The 23,193-nt window shown below is 42.9% G+C and overlaps 1 protein-coding gene across 11 annotated transcripts in view; it reads right to left on the bottom strand.

Annotated features, from left to right (window-relative positions):
• IGF2BP2 (insulin like growth factor 2 mRNA binding protein 2) overlaps positions 1-23,193 on the bottom strand; it is a 190,399-nt gene that overhangs the window by 89,681 nt on the left and 77,525 nt on the right. The window lies entirely within an intron of this gene.

The raw sequence follows: 23,193 nt of genomic DNA, 5'->3' as shown, positions 1-23,193 counted from the left end.
TTAAGGATTTGTTTAGAAAGAGTGTGTACATTCATTACTGGGAAAGTATTTCTGGTGACCAAAAAAATCCCACAGTAACAATATTGAAATATTTTTCACAAGAACCCCGAACCCCTTACTTTGCCACAAGAGGGTGCACATCTCCTTATGAATACAGTAACCCAGGGAAACCTGCTCAAGTTCCTCTAGGCAGCTGCTCACCTCTGCTCGGGCACCTCTCTCCCTAGCCTGAGTCTCATGGCAGTAATGAGCATCTGGTGAAACCAGTAATGAGCATCATTCACATAGGTGAAACCTGTTCACATACTTTATCTCATTCAATTCCAACAACAGCTCTGTGAGGGTGGGTAGGGCAACTTATCAACTCCATTTTAAAGATGAGGAAACACACTCAGGGGTGAAGTGACTTGTCCAAGGTCAGAGAGATCAGAATGTTAGAGCCCAAATGCAAACTCGTGTTGTCTAGTTCCCAAATCCTATACACATTTTCTTTACATCCCTGTAAGAGCATAATCAAAACTCACTCCACAGTCACTCCGTGTGTCTATTCATCCATTCTACTACTTCTGAGTAAAGAATCATACACTGGGCAGATGAGAAACTGCTCACTTGCATTGTTAAAAATCAGTGAAAGCTGGTTTTTAACAAGTGAGTGTTAGCACCTGGCAAATATCTTTATAAGTTTCCAATGAAGTGAGAAGTATGCTGACACTTGTCTACAGTATTTAAGGCAGCAGTAACCTGGACAATAATAACTGTAAGTGTTGCTTACAACAGGGAAATTAATTGTAAGCTCAACTTTCTTTGGATAGATCTTATAAGACTCAGGCTAAAATCTAACTCCAAAATCCTCCTCCTGTCAGAAACACTAGAATATAGAGGTCAAGGATTTGGAGTTGGATGCCGGACTGCCTGGGTTCAAATCCAGGTTTTGCCACTTACCATGCATGTGACCTTGGCCAATTACTCAACTCCAATGTGCCTCGATCTCCCCTCTGCAGAGTGGAGATAAGAGCAGCAGCTCCCCTCACACTGTAATAGTGAAGACAGCATTGTAACATGAAAGCACACACAAGCGCTCAAGCTACAAAAGGCAGCCCTTACTCTAAAAGGCAAATGAGATTATTAATGTTAGAGACTACAGAAAATATATTAATTTTATGTGCATTATATCGGAGAATTACAATTTATGACGATATGAATGCTTGAAAATACATATAAATCCCTTTTTTTTTTTTTTTTTTTGAGACCAAGTCTCACTCTGTCATCCAGGCTGGAGTGCAGTGGTATGAACTCGGCTCACTGCAACCTCCGCCTCCCGGGTTTAAATGATTCTCGTCCCTCAGCCTCCCGAGTAGCTGGGACTACAGGCGTGAGCTACCACGCCCACCTAATTTTTGTATTTTTAGTAGAGATGGGGTTTCACTGTGTCTTGAACTCCTGACTTCAGGTTATCCACCTGCATCAGCCTCCCAAAGTGCTGGGATTACAGGCATGAGCCACTGGGCCTGGCCTTACATCCCTTAATCTATGTGCATAGCAATTATGTCTATCTTAAAGGATTTAGGGCATAAATATAAATAGCTAAGAACAAAGTTCTCATATCGTTGCTTTTATGACACTGTTTGGTCAGTCTCATGCCAAGTCCTTGGTCAAGAAAGAAAAGCTAAATTACAGAGTTCCTCTGGGAGGAGACAGTAAGCTTTACACAGCAGAGGGGAAGTCTCATGACCCCAGGAACCTGAAGACCCAGATTGTAGTTACAGCTCAGCCACTAAACAGCATCCCCTAATCCTGCATCCATAACTCTTAAGTATTTCTAAAAATAGACCTTTTCATTTCCATCACCATGATCTTAATTCATATCCTTAACAGCATGGACTCCTAACTGGCCACAGAAGTGGAGCTCATTAAGTTTGCTGAATGAGTGAATGAATGGGGGGTGGGATAGTGACACCAAAGGAGAAGACCACAGAAAACAGGGAAAAAAGATTAGTTTATGGCCGGGCGCGGTGGCTCATGCCTGTAATCCCAGCACTTTGGGAGGCCAAGGTGTGCGGATCACGAGGTCAAGAGATCGAGACCATCCTGACCAATATGGTGAAACCCCGTCTCTACTAAAAATACAAAAATTAGCTGGGTGTGGTGGCACACGCCTGTAATCCCAGCTACTCGGGAGGTTGAGGCAGGAGAATCACTTGAACCCAGGAGGCAAAGGTTCCAGTGAGCCGAGATTGCGCCACTGCACTCCAGCCTAGTGACAGAATGAGACTCTGTCTCAAAAAAAAAAAAAAAAAAAAGATTAGTTTATAAACTATATGCATACACTTTGTTATCTCAAGTCCTAGCTCAGCTCTGATCTCACAGAAAGCTGGACCACTCCAGCAAGGCAAACCTGAAGGAATCCACCCTCCCTCTCAGAATTTTTTCTTAGTGGTAGTGTCACAGGCCCCAACGGGTCCTCCAGATCACCTTTTCAGTCCAGTTTGTTGGATCAAATCCATCAGATCCTTAAGGTTAGCGGTTCCTGCACCTGGCTGAAGCGGCCTTGGCACCTCTAGGTCTAAGAGGATACTGGGCCTAGGTCATGGGGACTTGGAGGTGGGGTGGGCCACTCTTTCACAGGGTCTGAGTGCCTTCCAGCTCCTTCCAAGGGCCCCAAAAAACCCTTTGATTCCAAACACCACGCTCCTCCTTTTAAGACCGCCCTCTAAATTCTGATTTAGTTTGAAGGACATCTCTGTTGCCTAACTCCTATCGGGCAGAGATAATTCCATGGCCACATCTCAATCCAAGGTGAATACTTTTTACAGCTTTGACCTCAGATTTTGACACTGCCATGGGTCCGGCTGCCCCTCTTGGGGACATGGTTTCACACACACAATATGTACACGATCATTCCCTACCCATGATGGCAACGTCTTGGGGATGACATTTCCTCCACTGAAACAGGCCCACTTGCTTACCCAACGTGGCTGTGAATCATACAATAAGAGAACATCTCTGTGTCTTGCTCACAACCTGAAATTCCCAGCAGGGGACACCGTGTAGGTGGGGAATCAGTCATCTGATGGCAGAGTTAATGAGCTCAACTCTTAGGGTTTCAAGTTAGGCCTCACGGGCAGTCTCTGCAATGTCAGACTGCATGATGTTGGGGACATGTCTGAATTTGGCTTCCACAGATTGTAACAAGAGTTTTCCATTTGACCCTGACACGCAAAACTGTGCCATCAGTACTGGGTGGCAAATCTATGCTAGGAAGGGACATGATCTCAGCCATCCAAATTAGAAATGGAATAGCCCTCCCCAAATCTAGGCAGAATAGCTTAGTCCTAAATGTCTTAGAAGGGCTTTTGATACTTGTCCTGGGACTCTAATTTACAAGCTAACAAGTGTCACCATGAAAATGGCTTTTTGTGATGTTTAGCATTAATTTGTATTTCTTTTTACATACTGCTTTGATTGATTCTAAATACATTTTCTCTTTCCATGATGTTTACATCCTTCACATTCCTAGGGACTGTTATCATATCCCCTTTAATCAGCCGTTGGCCAAGCTATACATATTAAATTCCTTTCATCTCTCCTATGTCCTTCCTTCCAGCAGTGTTGGCTCCTCTTTAAATTCCTTCCAATCTGTCAACATCTTTCTGGAGCTGATGTACACCCAACCTTAATAAACACTCTAGGTGCTCCTTGTTTCCTAAGAGTTCTCCAAAGACTCCTACTGTGAAAAAATATTGGACTGGGAGTCAAAAGTAGTAGTTCTAGTCCTGGATCTGTTCCAAGCCTCAGTTTTCCCTTTTATAACATGGGAGTAACACCTTTTTTGACTTGATCAAAATAGAGTATAAAATATAAAATCAGTTTGCAGATTATAAAGTAAATGTGCCCAAAGACTGTGTGCATACAGTATTTGCATAATATTAAAAATATAAACAAAAAATAAAATTGGAAACAAGTATGTCAAATAACTGTTGTTAAATCTGATAGTGGTATTCGGAGTAACAGTTACATTATTCTATGCATTTAGCGCTTTACGTTTCAACTTTAAAGAATTATTTATTCATTTACTGCAAGTATTTACTTAACTTCTACTCTACACAAGAAGACAGGCTAGACAATGTGGGAGAACATGAAACAAAGACCTAGAGAAGTTATTATGGTCATCCCCAGTTCTTAGACACTCAGTACTTGGTTTGGATCACATATCAGGAAGCTGTTCCTACTGTCTCTTGGATTATGCTTTATAGCATTGTGGTGATTTCTTATTATTTCTTTAGAGTAGATTCTGAGAAACAGAATTACTAGGTCAAAGGGTGTGACCATATTTAGGCCTCAAATTTCCAAATAGTTTCCCAGAAAGAGTGTGCCAATTTCTACCCTCACTGCCAATGTTTACCAGTGTCTCTTACCAGGCCATTGCCAACACTGGATATCATCTTTATTCCAAATCTAATGAATTGCTTTTAGAAATCATAAAGGCATGAAAAAATCTAAAATAAATTCATTTCTACCAAGATTAAGTATCCCCACTTGGTATCTATTTTGATGTTGCCTTGTGTTAAGTATTCAACAGAATCTGCAGTCCTTCAAAAGACATTAACTGATTGCCTATTATTTTCCAGGCAATAAAACTGGGGGTTAAACCACAAAGATGAAATAGTCCCAGATCCTGCCTTTAAAGGGCTCATAATCTAGTGTAAAAGATAAACACTAATAATTACAGAACTAATTATAGAACACTGTGGGCAGAGCTCCTTCCTTGAGAAGTACCAAAAAGTACAAAAGCAATACAGAAGAGGGAAGGAGGAACAGCCTAGGGGAGTCAGGAAGGGCTACAGGGAGGTGGTGATATCCGAGCTGGGTTTTGAAGGATAAGCAAGTCTTAACCAGAGAAAGGAGAACAAAAGAGATGAATCGAGGCAGAGGAACCGGTTGTTGGTCTTTGCAGCCACTACCATCCTCTCTCAGAAAATGTTTTATTATACAAAGGTTTAGCAATTCAGGGCTAAGCCTCACTGGGCGGTTTTATTGTTTTAATCTCTATCATTTACAGTTGCATTTCTGTCCCTAGAGAAAGCAATCAGAAAATATTCCTGGTAATTCATCCAACAAAGGGCACAAGATCACTGCTGCTTCCTTCACAGAGAATGCTGTTTTATAAAAACAAGTATTAAACAAGAATTTTGCTAAATACAAACTTCAAAACTTAGATTGTCAAGCTTGAAGAGGATTTAATCCTTAAAGAGCCTTAAATACTTTCTCAGGTAAAGTGGGAATATCTATAAATTAAGATGAATAACTTTCCTTTCCACTCCTACAAAATTAAATCAATTGGAGCTACAGAAGTCACAAAACCCAGTTTAAAAAAATAGCATAAGAAATGATTAATGGCATCAGATCCATTTTCAAGTAATAAAAATATTCCTAAAAGCTGCCCTTTTATGTGTTTTCACATATCATTTGGTAGCATATATAAATATCCACGTCTGGGATTTAGCAGCATTCTGAAAAATATACTCTTGTGAAATAGGGATTACAACAGTGGACTTAAAACAAAACAAAACAAAATGGCCACTGCAACTGTATTAGGTTACAAGCCTCTAACCTGTCCTTGGATTTTCACAGCCCAAACATCACTCCTGGTCTCTAATCCTCAGTGTGTTTAAATTGCAGGGCATTTAAACAGACTTGGCAGAAAAACACATACAAAGTGGCCTCTTTATAAATTGTAAAAAGATAGCTTTCCAATTACTTTGTCAATTATTTTCTTTTAAACTAAGTCCTTCAAATTGTGCCCTATGGCTCAGATGTCTTCCTAAACCATTTTGTAAAAGGCAAATAGATCTTCCCTTGACTCTAAATGACAGCCTGGCTTTCTCTTGGCACCCCAGGAATCACTACCACCTGCCGGAATGCAGCCGAGTTTGGCCAGGAGCAGACACTCTGATGCTGTCCTGTGATGAGGACAGATTCTCTAGCCAGGGAGCTCAAAGGGAAGGGTATGACCAGGAGTCCAGATACCCAGCCACACGAAGCTTCACTTTCTGTCTAGCCCGGCAATGCAACCTAGATCCCAGCGGAGGTTCCAGGCCTATCTGCCACTGTGCTTCGGACTCACAGGTCAGCCTATGTTCAGATATTTAAAATTACCATTTATCTCCATCTTTATTAAAAATAAATATACCATCAAATTTCGTCCTTTTTTTCCTTCGCCCCACATCCCCCTCCCCCGAGACAAGGTGTCACTCCCATTGCCCAGGCTGGAGTGCAGTGGCACAAATGCAGCTCACTGCAGGCTCGACTTCCCAGGTTCAGGTGATTCTCCCACCTTAGCCTCCTGAGTAGCTGGTATTACAGGCATACACCACCACACCTGTCTAATTTTTACTATAGAACGGGGTTGTGCCATGTAGGCCAGGCTAGTCTCTAACTCCTGGGCTCAAGCAATTCACCCGCCTTGGCCTCCCAAACTGCTGGAATTAAAGGTGTGAGCCACCATACCTGGCCTTTTTATTTCCTTCTCAATTGTTGAAAAGCAAAGGGGATCTTTACACAAAACCATATATGTCCACACAACTGGACTGGCATGAAAAATAAATGTGTTTGCATATTTAGAAAGACACATATCACACAAGGTGAAGAATAAAATACTAAACCATTCATTTATCATTTAATCAATAGCATCTACTATGTGCCAAGCATTGTGCTGGGCTGAGGATACTGAAAACAATAACACACAGCTTCCCATCCTCAAAACATTTACAGTCTAATACAGACCAGTACTATTTTGTCCTTCATATTAAACGTCTACCTGCTGAGTTTCCAACAGAACTAGCCAACAGTATCAGATTTACTCACCTCCCAACCTTAGAAGTATAGTCATTTGAAGTATATTTTTTCTGTGTTATGCTAATAATCATAATAGTTAAAACTGATTGAACACCTACTCTATGTCAAAGGTCAAACTAACCTATTTCTTAATGTTATCAAGAGTAATCCTTTGAGCTAGCTACTCTTACCACTGCTTCTTCATAGGTGAGGAAACCAAGCTCAGAACCATAGGTATCTTACTCATAGCCATACACCTAGTAAAGGTTAGAGTCAGGATGTAAGCTTGAGTCTGCCTAATATCTGGATTTATGCTCTTAATCACCTAGCTTTGTGGTCTATACTCACTCAAAGGACTATCAAGAGCAGCTGCAAGTTGAGGAAATGTTTGCATATTTTCTTCTTTTTTTATTTTATTTATTTATTTATTTTGAGATGGAGTCTCACTCTGTCGCCCAGGCTGGAGTGCAGTGGTGCGATCTCGGCTCACTGCAACTTCCGCCTCCCGGGTTCAAGCAATTCTCCTGCCTCAGCCTCCCGAGTAGTTGGGATTACAGGCACATGCCACCATGTCCGGCTAATTTTGTATTTTTAGTAGAGACAGGGTTTCACCGTGTTAGCCAGGATGGTCTCAATCTCCTGACCTCGTGATCCACCCGCCTGGGCCTCCTAAAGTGTTGGGATTACAGGCGTGAGCCACCATGCCTGGCTGCTATTTTCTTCTTGAAAAATTGTTCTATCAAAGGCACAGGGGTAAAATACTCCAACAGCATATAAAAATCCTCTCAGAGATAAGTTCAGTGAGTTATTGATTTTCAAACCTCTTATCAGCCTACTGATAATTTTATAAATCCAACAGAACCATATGCAGAATACTTTGCTGCAAGCAGACGTACAATTTTGAAGCTACTGGTTGTCAATCTTGATTTTTATTGAACTTCCTAAATCTCAAAGCTGACCCTTCAGATTCATTTCTTTCCTATTCAGGATCCATGGGCTAATTTGACCACTAAACACGAGATAAAATAATGAATGGGTATCAATGGCGAGTGGCACCCTGTCCCATGAAAAACTGCTATTTGTCATTGTCAAAAACCTGGAATTCACTCTGAACAGAGAAAAATTCCAGGTCCCATGGGATTACAGTTAAGGAGCACTCAACCCAGAACAAAAAGCCATGGAAAGGATGACAACAGTAACTGGCCATTGTCATTACAAAAATTACAAGAGTCAGGGCTGGCTTCATGGGTGTGACATACACCCACCCATGTCACACAGGGCCCTGTGCTCAGATGGGCCCCACATTTGGTTTAATGCTCTGTTTTCACCATGCAGAAATTAATAATTTGTCTTTGAACTTGTGTGTTGTAAGTGAAGTCCAATGGAACAATGGAGTATGTGTGTGAGCAGAGGAGACACATGCAATATGCGTGTTGCCATTCTTTGTTGCACCATTTGCACACAGCTCATTTGACAACCAACGAGTACGGGATTTTGGTAGACCCGCCATGTGTGGGAGTTCGGCAAGACACAGAGCAAGCACGAGGTAAGCATGTTATGTCTATGATTGAATATGTGCGGGTACAACCCAAGAAGCCACACTTTCTACTGGAACTAGAATTTGCCCTGAATACAGAAAGAAGGCAATGGCACTCTGAGAAACATGAACAACCCCTCTTATTCACGTTACTTCATGTTAGCCAACAACTTACACCAAAAATGATGATGTATGTCACAGAAGGAAAACAAGAGACAATCCACAGTTTCTCTTCCGTTAGTTTTCCACATTTCCATTATTCATTAGTAAGCTGAAGGTGGAGAATGTTGGTAAAATGTGCATACATTAAGAAGTGAAATAATAAATAATAAATTTTTTTAAAAAGTGAAATAGGCCGGGCGCGGTGGCTCAAGCCTGTAATCCCAGCACTTTGGGAGGCCGAGACGGCCGGATCACGAGGTCAGGAGATCGAGACCATCCTGGCTAACACGGTGAAACCCCGTCTCTACTAAAAAATACAAAAAACTAGCCGGGCGAGGTGGCGGGCGCCTGTAGTCCCAGCTACTCGGGAGGCTGAGGCAGGAGAATGGCGTAAACCCGGGAGGCGGAGCTTGCAGTGAGCCGAGATCCAGCCACTGCACTCCAGCCTGGGACACAGAGCGAGACTCCGTCTCAAAAAAATAAATAAATAAATAAATAAATAAATAAATAAATAAATAAATAAATAAAAATAAAAATAAAAATAAAAAAGTGAAATAAGTTTGAGACCAGTCTGGGCAACAAAGTGAGATCCCATCTCTTTAAAAAAAAAAAATAAAAAATTAGCCGGCCAGGCACAGTGGCTCACGTCTGTAATCCTAGCACTTTGGGAGGCCAAGGCAAGTGGATTACTTGAGGTCAGCAGTTCAAAACCAGCCAGGCCAACATGGTGAAACCCCATCTCTACTAACAATACAAAAAAATTAGCCAGGCATGGTGGCGGGTGCCCGTAATCCCAGCTACTTGAGAGGCTGAGGCAGGAGAATTGCTTGAATCCAGGAGGTGGAGGTTGTAGTGGGCCCAGATTGCGCCACTGCACTCCAGCCTGGGCGACAGAGTGAGACTCCATTTCAAAAAAAAATATTGGTCGAGTGTAGTGGTGCACACCTGTAATCCCAGCTATTTGGGAGGCTGAGGTGGGAGGATCACTCAAGCCCAGGAGTTTGAAGTTACGGTGAGCTATGATTACCCCACTACACTCCAGCCTGGACGACAGCGAGATCTCATCTCAAAAAAATAAAAATAAAAGTGAAACAAAAACAGCTGAGTTAGTTTAATGCAGCATTTCCACAATTTTGGTTAGAACAATGTGTGAAGTACAAAATATGAATTGTGTGATTTCAGTGATAACAAGCTAAATGCTCTCATATTTGCATTTTAAACTGCATTGCAGCCAGGCGCAGTGGCTCATGCCTGTAATCCCAGCACTTTGGGAGGCTGAGACGGGCAGATCACGAGATCAGGAGTTCGAGACCAGCCTGGCCAATATGGTGAAACCCCGTCTCTACTAAAACTACAAAAATTAGCCAAGCATGGTGGTATGCACCTGTAGCCCCAGCTACGCGCGAGGCTGAGACAGAAGAATCGCTTGAATCTGGGAGGTGGAGGTTGCAGTGAGCCAAGATTGTGCCGCTGCACTCCAGCCTGGACAACAGAGTGAGACTTCATCTTAATAAATAAACAAACAAACAAACTGTATTGCACAATACAAAGGCAAACAATAAAATTGATATGAATAATTACATTTTTTGTTACTTAGAGTGACTTTAAGTAGCAAATAAAACACACTATGATAAGTCAGGAGAGAGACCGTGGAAGAAAGGGAAAAACTTTATATTTTAATTTTTTTATTTTTGTTTGTTTATTTTTTGAGACAGAGTCTTGCTCTGTTGTCCAGGCTGGAGTGCAGTGACACGATTTCAGCCTACTGCAACCTCCATCTCTCAGGTTCAAGTGATTCTCCTGTTTCAGCCTCCAGAGTAGCTGGGATTACAGGTGCGTGCCACCACACCTGGCTAATTTTTGTATTTTTAGTAGAAACAGGGTTTCGTCATATCGGCCAGGCTGGTCTCAAACTCCTGACCTCAGGTGATCCTCCCGCCTTGGTCTCCCAAAGTGTTGGGATTACAGGCGTGAGCCACCACGCCTGCCCTACATTTTAATTATTTAATGACACTTTTTCTGTTTTTTGAACAAGGGACCCCACATTTTCATTCTGCACTGGGTCCAACAAATTAAATAGCTGACTTTAGTAATAGTATCAGATAAAATTATTAAATTATGATCAATCCATTGCCCCTTTCGAACCAAACCTCAAATCACGATGTAAAAGACTAGATAATTCAATAACAAGCACACAAAAACTCCTGCTTGGAATTCTGGCTTTGGTGAAATCAACAAATCAACACAACCTCCTTCCACCACACGCAACAATCCAGGGATCACAGAAAACCAAAGGTAATCAGCACAAAATGTAGGAAAGAGGTTCTTAACACCCAGTCAGTCCTAGCAGTTCTCCCAGTGTCTGAGTCTACGCCTAAAGGGTTTCCTGGGAGGAAAAAACTGCAGATGGTGCAAGTTGCACAATTAATACATTTTTTTAGTGCAAATCTCTGTATGACACAAGCAGCCCCAGACTCTGGCAATGACTTACTGCTTATGGGCACCTGTCATCTTTGGCACCTGAGAGGCGAGAGATAACTTCTAATGTTTGATGGACATTTTCAGGTTTGAAAAATAAAGCACTTTCCTATACAGTCTTATTTTATTCCCACCATAGCCAAGTGAGGAACTCAGGGAAAGTATTTTTTAATAAAATTTGTATTGTTAGTATTCCAATGATAAAAAGTAATGCTGCTTTTATGTGACTGATCTGGGTAGTAGCTACATGGGCATTCACTTTATACTCACTCATTAAACTGTATATACGTATTTTATGTACTTTTGTGTATGACGTAGTCTGCAAAAAAAAAAAAAGGCATAAATGTTCATTGTAGAAAATCAGAAAAGGAGGTTTAAAATCTCCCACAATCCCATCAGAGGAAACTACTATTAACTTGACACCTTCCTTTCTTAGTTTTTATAAAATTGGAATTAACGACCGGGTGCCGTGGCTCACGCCTGTAATCCCAGTACTTTAGGAGGCCAAGGTAGGTGGATCACTTGAGGCCAGGAGTTTGAGACTAACCTGGCCAACATGGCAAAACCCCTTCTCTATGAAAAAATATAAAAATTAGCTGGGAATGGTGGCCGGCGCCTGTAATCTCAGCTATTTGGGAGGCTGAGGCGCAAGAACAGCTTGAACCCTGTAAGTGAAGGTTGCAGTGAGCCGAGACTGCGTCACTGCACTCCAGCCGGGAAGACAGAGTGAGGCTCTGTTTCAAAAAAAAAAAAAAGAAAAAATTGGAATCCTATTTTCCATGTTTTGTATCTTTTTCTTAAACTCAGCATATCATGTTTTCATACAGTATTAAAAATTCAACAATGCTTAATAAAAGGTAAGCCTAGTTTATTTAACCAATTCCCAACTATTCGATGTTTAGGTTGTTTCTAATTTATTTCCAAAATGACCAGAGGGCCTTTATTTCTATTTCACAGGAAGTAACCTCCCGTGAAGGGATGCGCTTGCTGCTGGTGTCCAGCAGAGCCAGGAGGAGCCATGGCTCCCTGAGCTTGGAGGCCTCATTCCCCTCCACGTGCTGCTTTGCACTTCCTCTGATCACAGGGTTTAACTTGACAGATTAAAGGGAAAAACTGTGAAATACAATCCACCCCTGACCCTTTCCCATGAACTCTCTGCCACCCTAAACAGGGGAACGGTCGACCAAGTTCAAGGTTAAGATCAGGAAGCATGAGCTTCTCTGGTACCTGGCCTGCAGATGAAAGGGCACCAGTGCTGTCCATGTGAGGTGTACTGTTGGGCCCAAATAGTTACTTGGGAGGCCAGGGAAAGAGAATAAACTTTTCAAAAGTACAGAGTTGCAGGGTTCGAGGTTAGTAGAGAGGTTTTATAAATATTTACTGAACAAAACTCTGCCTGTTAACTGGCTGACACAGAGCAAGGTGTGGTTTTCCTTCCCACCCCCAGAGGCGGCTGGGAAAGTTAGTCTGACAAACCAGTGGGAAATGCTGCCCAGCCAAGATGGAACCAAGAGACGGCAAGAATGCCTAAGATGATTCAGGAAATGAGTCCAACCGTCTTCTGTCTGTCTTCTTCCCTCAGCCCCCACAACTCCCACTTCTATTCACTGAAGCAGGAAACCATAGAGAAGACACTCACAAACAAAACACTGGCTGCTGCAATGAGTGGCTGCAGTAGCTGGCCAAACAAACAGCTCTGGTCACAGTGCACAGTGTAGCTGCTGCCCAACAGGTTGAAATATCACTCGCACCATTTCGTATTGTGAATGCCACTGGGTGGTAATAAAAATCATGAGCTGTGGGGAGCTTGTACATAAGGAGAAAAAAACAAAACAAGTCCTAACCTTCCTCTGGTTTGGTGGGTGGTCTGAAAGTTTTCTTTTTGGCAAGGTCATATCCACTTTTTCACACTCCTTGCTAACTGAAGTAGCCAAGAACCTAGGTTTGGGAAGACAACTTTTCTTCAGAAAAAACCACAAGTAAACCAGCCCAGACTTAAGAGAATCTACCCTATTATAAGGACCCCAGAGATAGTAATTCCAAAAGCTACTGAAAATAAACAAAAATGTGTAGTTACTGTTTACTGGAAAATCCCCCCAACATGTATATACAAATTCGATTCTAATCCCTGATTTAAAAAAATAAACCTGTTATACAAATTTGACTTGACCTGTTATACCAATTTGACAAATTTGACTTGGGGGCACCCTGAGTGGGCAGAGGGCAATCAAAGTGATAGGAAGCGATGTCCCAGCGCCACTAAAGCCAAGACACCACCTGACTGCTCACAGCAACCATGCACATAAAAGCAGCTGGTTCCAAACAGCAGCGTTCTCGAGGGCAGGGGCTCCCAATGCCAGGGCAATTCACATGAGCAACTCCATGTTCTCCCAGTAAAAGCAGAGATTGATCTACTTAATGATTATTTTCCTGTGATCAAAACTGTGGAGGCCACCATCCTAATTCAGAAGGACTGGCCTTTCCATCACTGGAACATGGGTCCAACCTGAATGTCTCTCGCCTCTGGATCAAAAAAGCCAGCTCTCACTAACAGGTATGAGACATCATTTAACTTAAAAGCTTTGTGCACCTTTATGAGGAAGATAATATATGGGGGTGGAGCAAAAGTGGGGATAAAGCCAACAGGAAACATATATCAGATTATGCAACCAAGATACCTATTTATAACCTTATTATTATTATTATTTTATTTTTTATTTTTTGAGATGGAGTCTCGCTCTGTCACCCAGGCTGGAGTGCAGTGGCACAATCTCGGCTCACTGCAAGCTCCACCTCGCGGGTTCACGCCATTCTCCTGCCTCAGCCTCCCGAGTAGCTGGGACTACAGGTGCCCACCACCACGCCTGGCTAATTTTTGGTATTTTTAGTAGAGACGGGGTTTCACCATGTTAGCCAGGATGGTCTCCATCTCCTGACCTCGTGATCCACCCGCCTCGGCCTCCCACAGTGCTGGGATTACAGGCGTGAGCCATCGCACCTGGCATATAACTTTTATTAAACTTCCATTTAAATGGTAGATTCTTGAGTTAGGGATTCCTGTAGAAGTTATCTGAACTATTTTATAGCAGAAGAGAAAATGCTTTTATGTTTGGAAGCAGGACCAGAAAAGGATCTCTTTGCTGCTTTAAGCAAAGTTGTAAAAGTAGGTCTGTAAAGATCTAGGTATGCAAATGTGGCCATGCTAAATTTTGAGTGTGGGCTCTTTTTCATTCCTGGCCTGCCTTCCCCTGGAAGTGTGATTGGACAAGAAGCAAAATCAAAAACAAACAAAGGCAAAAACCAGGCAAAACAGAAAAATAACTCAGAGACCTGGAAAACTCCAAAACGAACAATTTCCAAGTCACTAGGAGCTAAGGATAATTATCCATCTACATATCAGTGGAATTACTGTTTTAACTTTCTAGGATCTTTGTTCTTCCTAAATTAATTATCCACTTACAGCTTCTAACTTAACAATTTATAAATAGCTACCCTTTTACTGCTATGAAGAAATTTAGATTTTTAAGACGTTAACATATTTTAAAGCTCTGAAAACTGGTAACACTACGATTTATCACTTTTTCTCACTATCCTTATGTTATGGTACTGTCACCAACCCTGGACTTGGAAGTCTTTGGTATTTAGGGTCTAGATGGTCTGTTGTTACAGGTTTTAAAAAATATAGACTGGGTGCAGTCACTCATGCCTGTAATCCTTACACTTTGAGAGGCCGAGGCAGGTGGATCACCTGAGGTCAGAACTTCGAGACAAGCCTGACCAACATGGTGAAACCCCACCTCTATTAAAAATACAAAAATTAGCCAGGCATGGTGGCATCTGCCTGTAATCCCAGCTACTTGAGAGGCTGAGGCACAAGAATCACTTGAACCTAGGAGGTGGAAGTTGCAGTGAGCTAAGATCACACCATTGCACTCCAGCCTGGGCGACAGAGTGACAGTCCATCTCAAAAATAAATAAATAAATAAATAATATATAGTCCATATATATTGTCCATATATATATGAACAATGACTAGTTTGGTTTTTTTAGTAGACTGAGTGTGTCCCAAACATGGTGATCAAAGGTGCCTTCCTATCACTTTTATTTTATTTTATTTATTTTATTTTATTCTATTTTACTTTATTTTGAGACAGAGTCTCCCTCTGTCGCCCAGGCTGGAGTGCAGTGGCGCCATCTTGACTCACTACAACCTCCAACTCCCAGGTTCAAGCGATTCTCCTGCCTCAGCCTCCCAAGTAGCTGGGACTACAGGCTCATGCCACCATGCCCGGCTAATTTTTTTGTATTTTTAGTAGAGACAGGGTTTCACCTTGTTAACCAGGATGGTCTCGATCTCCTGACCTCGTGATCCACCCTTCTCAGCCTCTCAAAGTGCTGGGATTACAGGTGCGAGCCACCGCACCCAGCCTCCTATCACTTTTTAAAGGGCTCCCATTTAGACTACCCTCACAGGAGCAAAGAGGTACAGGAAGGAACCGGGGGATTACATAATGGATACACTGCTAGGTATGTGATATACTGCCTGCCTGCACTCAGTGTGTCAGTGAACAAGTACTACTGTGCCTTAATACCAGAAGTAGCAACTGGAAAACAGAAAAATATGCCACAAAGCCTGCTGCTATTCCTATTGTGGGAAGTCAAACAGCAACCTTTGCAAACATCAATTTTCTTTCCCCCCAGTGATGAGTTACATAGAAGTTCTCCTCCAAGTTTTAGAATGTACTTCTAAAAATTCCCAACCAGCAAATTCTAGACCAGCAGTAGGAACTGCTAAGGCATAATATGTAACAATCATTATGGACTGAATTCTCCAACTCTTGATTTAGAATGCACCAACTGCCATCTCACCCTACCCAAACAGCCTGCACGGTGGCAACCCTGCCCCAGAAAATCTGGCTGTCCCCACAGCATTCAAAAGTCAGCCTGGTAAGTCTCATTTTGCAAAACCTGTTCCCCAAGTTCCTGACACAAAGAACTCCAATGCCCATTGATGACCTCAAATTCTACAAGGTCCCCTTATCAGCCATTAAAATTATTTTAAAGTAAAAATTATTTTACTTAAATTTAGTAATCTAAGAACTTCTTGGCCAGGCGCGGTGGCTCACGCCTGTTATCCCAGCACTTTGGGAGGCCGAGGCAGGCTGATCACCTGAGGTCAGGAGTTCAAGACCAGCCTGGCCAACATGGTGAAACCCCATCTCTACTAAAAATATAAAAACTAGCCAGGTGTGCTGGCACATGCCTGTAATCCCAGCTACTTGGGAGGCTGAGGCAGGAGAATCGCTAGAACCCAGGAGGCGGAGGTTGCAGTGAGCTAAGATCGCACCATTGCACTCTAGCCTAGGTGAAAAAGCAAGACTCCGTCTTTAAAACAAAAAAAAGTCTCTCTTTTCTGGCTTGATTTTACTGAGAACAGTAATTCAACCTACACATATACATGTCAAGGCTGTGTTGTAAAGGATAATTGTCTACTAGTTTATTTATCAGACTCCTGGCCTTAAAAATAAACGTCAGGAGGCAGAAAAAAACTGAGAAGGTGGGGTCATCACTTCAAGATTCAACTCACTTAGAGGAATTAAAATACACAATCAATTGTTGATTAGACAGTAACGATTATAATGAATGCTGAAGTCCACAGTTCAAACAAGCAATTAGGGTTGATACAAGAAGTGTAAACAATTCATGAATGGGCTAATTGCTCTTCTGAAAAGGAACTGGCCTCTAGTCCTCATACTGTGTCTGTCTATCCCCAAATCTATCCCTGAATCTCTCTGTAACTCTCATGACACTTCATCCTAGGTGCAGCAGCACTAATATAAGCTTCTCTTTTATGGACATAACTTCTTCCGCTGGGTAATTTTGGGAAAAAACTTGTTTTACTACCCAGTGTAAAAAGTAAAATAGGACCTGCAATCAGACTTGGAATTAGCCAGGATATGATCTCTCATTGAAAGGCACTATTTCAATTAACAAAGTTGCAGTGTGTTAAAAAACATCCTTGATAGCAAGCCAAGAGCATGAATTAGGTTAGCCCAGAAAGAAATGAGCCTGTGCCTGAGAAAAATCAGGCAAACACACATCTTTAACAAAAATTAAGAGTACACCAAAAACACAACGATATCTGAGCATTTATCACCCATGCGGACTTACCACGAGAATAGAAGCTCTTCATAGGTAAGGGCTATCTCCTAGCTCGGTTGTTTTGAACTTTAGCACACATCAGAAGTCCCAGTGAATCTGGGGTGGGGCCTCAGAATTTGCATTTCTAACAAGGTCCCCATTGACAGTGAGAGGACAACGCTAAGAATCACTGTCCTAGCTTATCTATTATGTGGTGTGAATAAAGGTCAGAGGATGCTTACCTTACTGTGGGGAACATCCCCTCCATGGCACTGGAAAGCCACATTGTGAAAGGATCCTTCAGGAAATGCCCCATTTTGCCTTGACACTGGGAATTTATTATCTGTTGATCTTTAAAGTATAGATTATAAACTTCTCTAGACTTTGACACCTTCCAAAGAAAGGAGAGAAACTCCCCTAGCATAGGAACCATCTCGCCTGGAATAACACTTGTCCCATCCCCTAGAGGTACAAATTCTAGAGTAAGACACACCTGAGTATCTAAAGCTGTTAACCAGAATTCATAGAAAACTCAGTAAATATCAAGGCTATCATGCCTGGTCCCTGCTAAGGACTTCTACAATTCTCTACGTAGATCACTTGTAATCCAGGAACTCTTCGTCCACAAACTTCTACCTATCTAAGATTTCTCAACAAGATCTCAAGACAAGACAGAAAGGTTTCTCCCGGGAAAAGATCACGTGCAATTCTCTGAGATTTATTTGTCTTCCTGTATCCCTGTCTTTGTTCCAATCCAGACCCCCCTCATATACTGTCATAGCCCCTTCACCTGTGTACTTTTACTGAAGTCGCCCAGGCACACTCAATTATTTCATCACTGTTCAAAAAACAGTCTTTCAGAACCAGGATAGGTGCCAGCTATCATAATTCAGCCAAAGATAAGCAAACTGTCACGCCACTTGAACACATGTGTTTCCTCTGAAATTTATGTCCATGCACATTGTCTTCTTTTAAAACAATAGCTTCCTGGTCTGGCATGGTGGCTCACGCCTGTAATCCCAGCATTTTGGGAGGCCGATGCAGGCAGATCACCTGGAGCCAGGAGTTCCAGAACAGCATGGCCAACATAGTGAAACCTCACCTCTATTAAAAATGTATTAGCCGGGCGTGATGGGGTGCGCCTATAGTCCCAGCTACTAGGGAGGCCAAGGCACGAGAACTGCTTGAACCCGGGAGGCGGAGGCTGCAGTGAGTGGAGATTGTGACACTGCCTCCGGCCAAAAAATTGCTTCCTTTAAATAACACTATAAAATCATACATATAGAAATTAGAAAATTAAGATATTAGCGATTCTACCACCCAATGATAACCACTGTTAATAATCTGATGAAGGGGCCGGGTGTGTTGGCTCACGCCTGTAATCCCACCACTTTGGGAGGCTGAGACAGGCAGATCACCTGAAGTCAGGAGTTCGAGACCAGCCTGACCAGCATGGTGAAGGGCCAGGCATGGTGGCGCATGCCTGTAATCCCAGGTACTCAGGAGGCCAAGGCAGGAGAATTGCTTGAACCCAGGAGGCGGAGGTTTTGGTGAGCAGAGATCATGCCATTGCACTCTAGCCTGGGCAACAAGAGGGAAACTCCATCTCAAAAAAACAGAAAAAAGAATAGAAAATAAAATAAAAGAGAAAAGAAACATAATCTGATGAAGAGGCCAGGCACAGCGGTTCACGCCTGTAATCCCAGCACTTTGGAGGCCGAGATGGGCGGATCACAAGGTCAAGAGATAAGACCATCCTGGCCAACATGGTAAAACCTTGTCTCTACTAAAAATACAAAAATTAGCTGGGCATGGTGGCACGCGCCTGTAGTCCCAGCTGCTCGGGAGGCTGAGGCAGGAGAATGGCATGAACCCAGGAGGCGGAGCTTGCAGTGAGCCGAGATTGTGCCACTGCACTCCAGCCTGGGCGACGAGCAAGACTCCATCTCAAAAAAAAAATAATAATAATCTGATTAATGCTATTAGTTGTGTAGGTATTTATGAAAATGGGACCATACTGTTTATTACTCTTCTGCAATCTTTTTCACTTAGTATATTGTACAAGTCTTTACATATTCTTCTACAACATTAATTTTAGTGGCTACAAAGGGTTTCATGGCATAGGTGGACAATAATTTCCTTAACTCCTTGGAGTCTTTCCTCTCTCGCACATGTTATGTCTATTTAGGATCCAGCAAAATGACACATGCATTTACAACCCCTGCACTCCATCACTAAGCCATGTGCAGGAATAGAAGCACTGGATGATAAAGCTAGAGGAATTATTACCTAATAAACTTGTGGACAGACTTTCTTAATCAGAGAAAAAAACATTTAAATTAATTAAAAAGCATTTCTCTTCATTTCTTCACACTGTAATATTAGCTAGCAGGTGGTCCATAAAACCATTCCCTTTGGTACTCCAGTGCAGCTGAAACATTTCCCTCCACTTTTGTTTTAATGGGAAATTTAAATGTCAATGAAATTAAATACAATCTGGGTATACTTTACACACATTCCCCAGGGCCTAAAGGTAGTAAGAGCATAATTTTAAACTTTTTTGTTTGTTTGTTTGTTTTGAGACAGTGTCTCCCTCTGTCATACAGGCTGGAGTGCAGTGGCACGATCTTGACTCATTGCAACCTTCACCTCCCAGGTTCAAGCAATTCTCCTGTCTCAGCCTCCCAAGTAGCTGGGATTACAGGTGTGTGCCACCACACCCGGCTAATTTTTGTATTTTGGGTAGAGATGGGGTTTCACCATGTTGGCCAGGCTGGTCTCAAACTCCTGACCTCAAGTGATCCTCCCACCTCGGCCTCCCAAAATTCTGGGATTACAGGCATGAGCCACCATACCTAGCCCAATTTTAAACTTTTTTAAAAACAAATAAGAGGGAGAAGTAAGACATATAAATTATTTACTATGTTTTCATTCACAACGGGAGAATGCAGGGGGCTGAGGGTGGTAGTAGGGGAGACAAATCTAAGCCTTACAAGATCCATTTTAATTAGTTAATATTGTTAAAGAATCAAAGACCTTGTGTGAGATGAAGTTCCAATCTTTCCATTTACACTGTGCTTCTCAAAGGATTCTCATAAAACCAACCCCTGTGCGTGTCGGAATTGCCTTTCCAATACCAAGCATTCACCTGTAGAAACACGCACAATTGTGGCCTCCACTGCTTTCTCTAGTGTTGGAGGTGATATAACTCCTGGAAACTGTACTTGCAGAGTGGGGTGCTCTCTGCCTGTAAGGAAACCTTCCGCCCCTTCTACTCAGCCCCTCCGAGTCTGTGTCTTCTGCTTCTCGTTTCTCACCAATTACTTCAAAGCATGTGGTCTTTCTTTTCATCTTGGGACAACCAACATTACAGAGAAAGATGCAGAAAAGATGATGTACAATATCTAGGGAAAAAAAATCAACTCATATATCCCTTGTGAAATATTATTTATCACCTCTCAAAACAAGTCATACCTGGGGTGGCCGAGTCTGGACTGTGTCACACGAAGATAAGGCAACTGCGCAATCCAAAGACACCAGCAGGCCACAGCCATCACTTCCTGCGGCTAAGTAGACATTTTCTCTTGATGTCCCAGTATTTCAAACTTAAAATCTCCTCAAACCGACCTCCCCCTTCTGATTTCCATTTCCATTTAATAAAACAATAGCAGCATCCTTCTCCCAAGATCCCCATTTCAGGATCTGATATGGCTTGGATGTGTGTTCCTTCCAAAGCTCATGTTGAAATGTGATTCCCAGTGTTGGAGGTGGGGCCTGGTGGAAGGTATTGGATCATAGGGGTGGATCCCTCATGAATTGCTTGGCACCATCCCCTTGGTGATAAGTGAGTTCTCAGTTAGTGCACGTGAGATCTGGTTGTTTAAAAGAGTCTGATGCCAGGCGCAGTGGCTGACACCTGTAATCTCAGCACTTTGGGAGGCTGAGACTGATGGATCACTTGAGCTCAGGAGTTCGAGACCACCCTGGGCAACAATGTTGAAACCCCATCTCTACACAGAAAATACAAAAATTAGCTGGGTGTTGTGGTGCGCGGCTGTAGTCCCAGCTACTTGGGAGGCAGAGGCAGGAGAATTGCTTGAGCCCAGGAGGCAGAGGTTGCAGTGAGCTGAGATCGTGCCATTGCACTCTAGCCTGGGTGACAGAGCAAGACTCTGTCTCAAAAAATAAATAAAAGTATGGGACCTCCCCCTTCTCTCTCTTGCTCCCATTCTTGCCATGTGACATGCCTGCTTCCTCTCACCTTCTGCCATGACTAGAAGCTTCCATGGGCCTCACCAGCAGCCAAGCAGAAGCAAGCACCACAATTTCTGTACAGACTGCAGAACTGTGGGCCACTTAAACCTCATTTCTTTATAAATTACCCAGGCTCTGGTATGCCTTTATAGCAATGCAAAAACCGACTAACACAGAAAATTAGTACTGAGGAGTGGGGCATTGCTATAAAGATACTGAAAGATGTGGAAGTGGCTGTGGATCTGGGTAATGGGCAGAGGATGGGAAGAGTTTGGAGGCTCAGAAGAAGACAGGAAGATGAGGGAGAGTTTGGAACTTTTTAAAGACTGGTTAAACGGTTGTGACTAAAATGCCGATACAGATATGGACAGCGAAGTCCAAGCTGATGAGGTCTCGGGTGGAAAAGAGGAAGTTAATGGAAACTGGTGTAAAAGTCACCTGCATTACACCTTAGAAAAGAACTGAGCTGCACTGCATTCATGTCCTAGGAATACGTGGAAGTTTGAACTTAAGAGTAATGACACTTAGGGTATCTAGTGGAAGAAATTTCTAAGCAGCAAAGCATTCAAGATGTGGCCTGGCTGCTTCTAACAAACTACAATCAGAATTGGGAACAAAGAAATGACTTAAAGTGGAACTTATATTTAAAAGGGAAGCACAGTGTAAAAGTTTAGAAAATTCACAGCCAGGCCCTATAGTTGAGAAAGAATCCAAGTGGGCTGTGGAGCAACCACTTGCTACAGAGATTAGCATGACTAAAAGGGAGCCAAGTGTCAACATCCAAGACAATGGGGGAAAAAAGCCTCAAAGCCATTTCAGAAATCTTCCAGGTTACCCCTCCCATCACAGGCCCAGAGGCCTAAGAAGGAAAGAATGGTTTAGTGGGCCAAGCCTGCGGCACCAACGCCCTGCACCACTTCAGGAGACTGCAACCCCCATCTCTGCTGCTCCAGCTCCAACCACAGTTCACAGGGCCCCAGGTACAGCTTGGGCTGCTTTGGAGAGTGCAAGACATCATAAACCTCGGTAGTTTCCACATGGTGTTAAGCTTACAGGCACACAGACTGCAAGAGTGAATGAGGCTTGGCATCCTCTGCATAGCTTTCAGAGGATATATAGGAAAGCTTGCTACAGGGGCAGAGCCCCCACAGAGAAACCCTACTAGGGCAGTGTCTAAGGGAACGGTGGGGGTTGGAGCCCCCACACAGAGTCCCCACCAGGGCACTGCCTAGTGGAGCTGTGGGAAGGGGGCCACAACCCTCCAGACCTAAGAATGGTAGAGCCACTGGCAGCTTACACCCCCAGCAAGGAAAAGCTACAGGTACACAACTCCAACCTAAGACAGCAGCCATGTGGGCTGTGCTCAGGGAAGCCAGTGGGGCAGGGCTGCCCAAGGCCTTGGGAGCCCATCTTTCAAATCTAGATATGGGACGTGGAGTCAAGGATTACGTTGGAGCTTTGGAGCTTTGGAGCTTTAAGATTTAATGCCTGCTCTACTGGGTTTCAGACTTGCATGGGTTCTATTACCCTTTCCATTACCAATTTCTCCCTTTTGGAATGGGAATGTTTACCTAGTATCTGTACCACCATTGTATCTTGGAAGTAAATAACTTGTTTTATATTTTACAGGTTCATAGGTAGAAGGAAATCGGCTGTGAGTCTCAGATGAGATTTTGGACTTTGAGTTGATGCTGGAACAAGTTTTTGGGAGACTATTGGGAAGAGATGATTGTATTTTGCAAGGCGAGAAGGACATGAGATTTGGGGGCGGCAGGGGCAGAGACAGA

Source organism: Theropithecus gelada, chromosome 2 (genome assembly GCF_003255815.1).
Source record: "Theropithecus gelada isolate Dixy chromosome 2, Tgel_1.0, whole genome shotgun sequence".
NCBI classification, from domain to species: Eukaryota; Metazoa; Chordata; class Mammalia; order Primates; family Cercopithecidae; genus Theropithecus; species Theropithecus gelada.
This window is presented reverse-complemented; position numbering and strand designations above follow the sequence as displayed.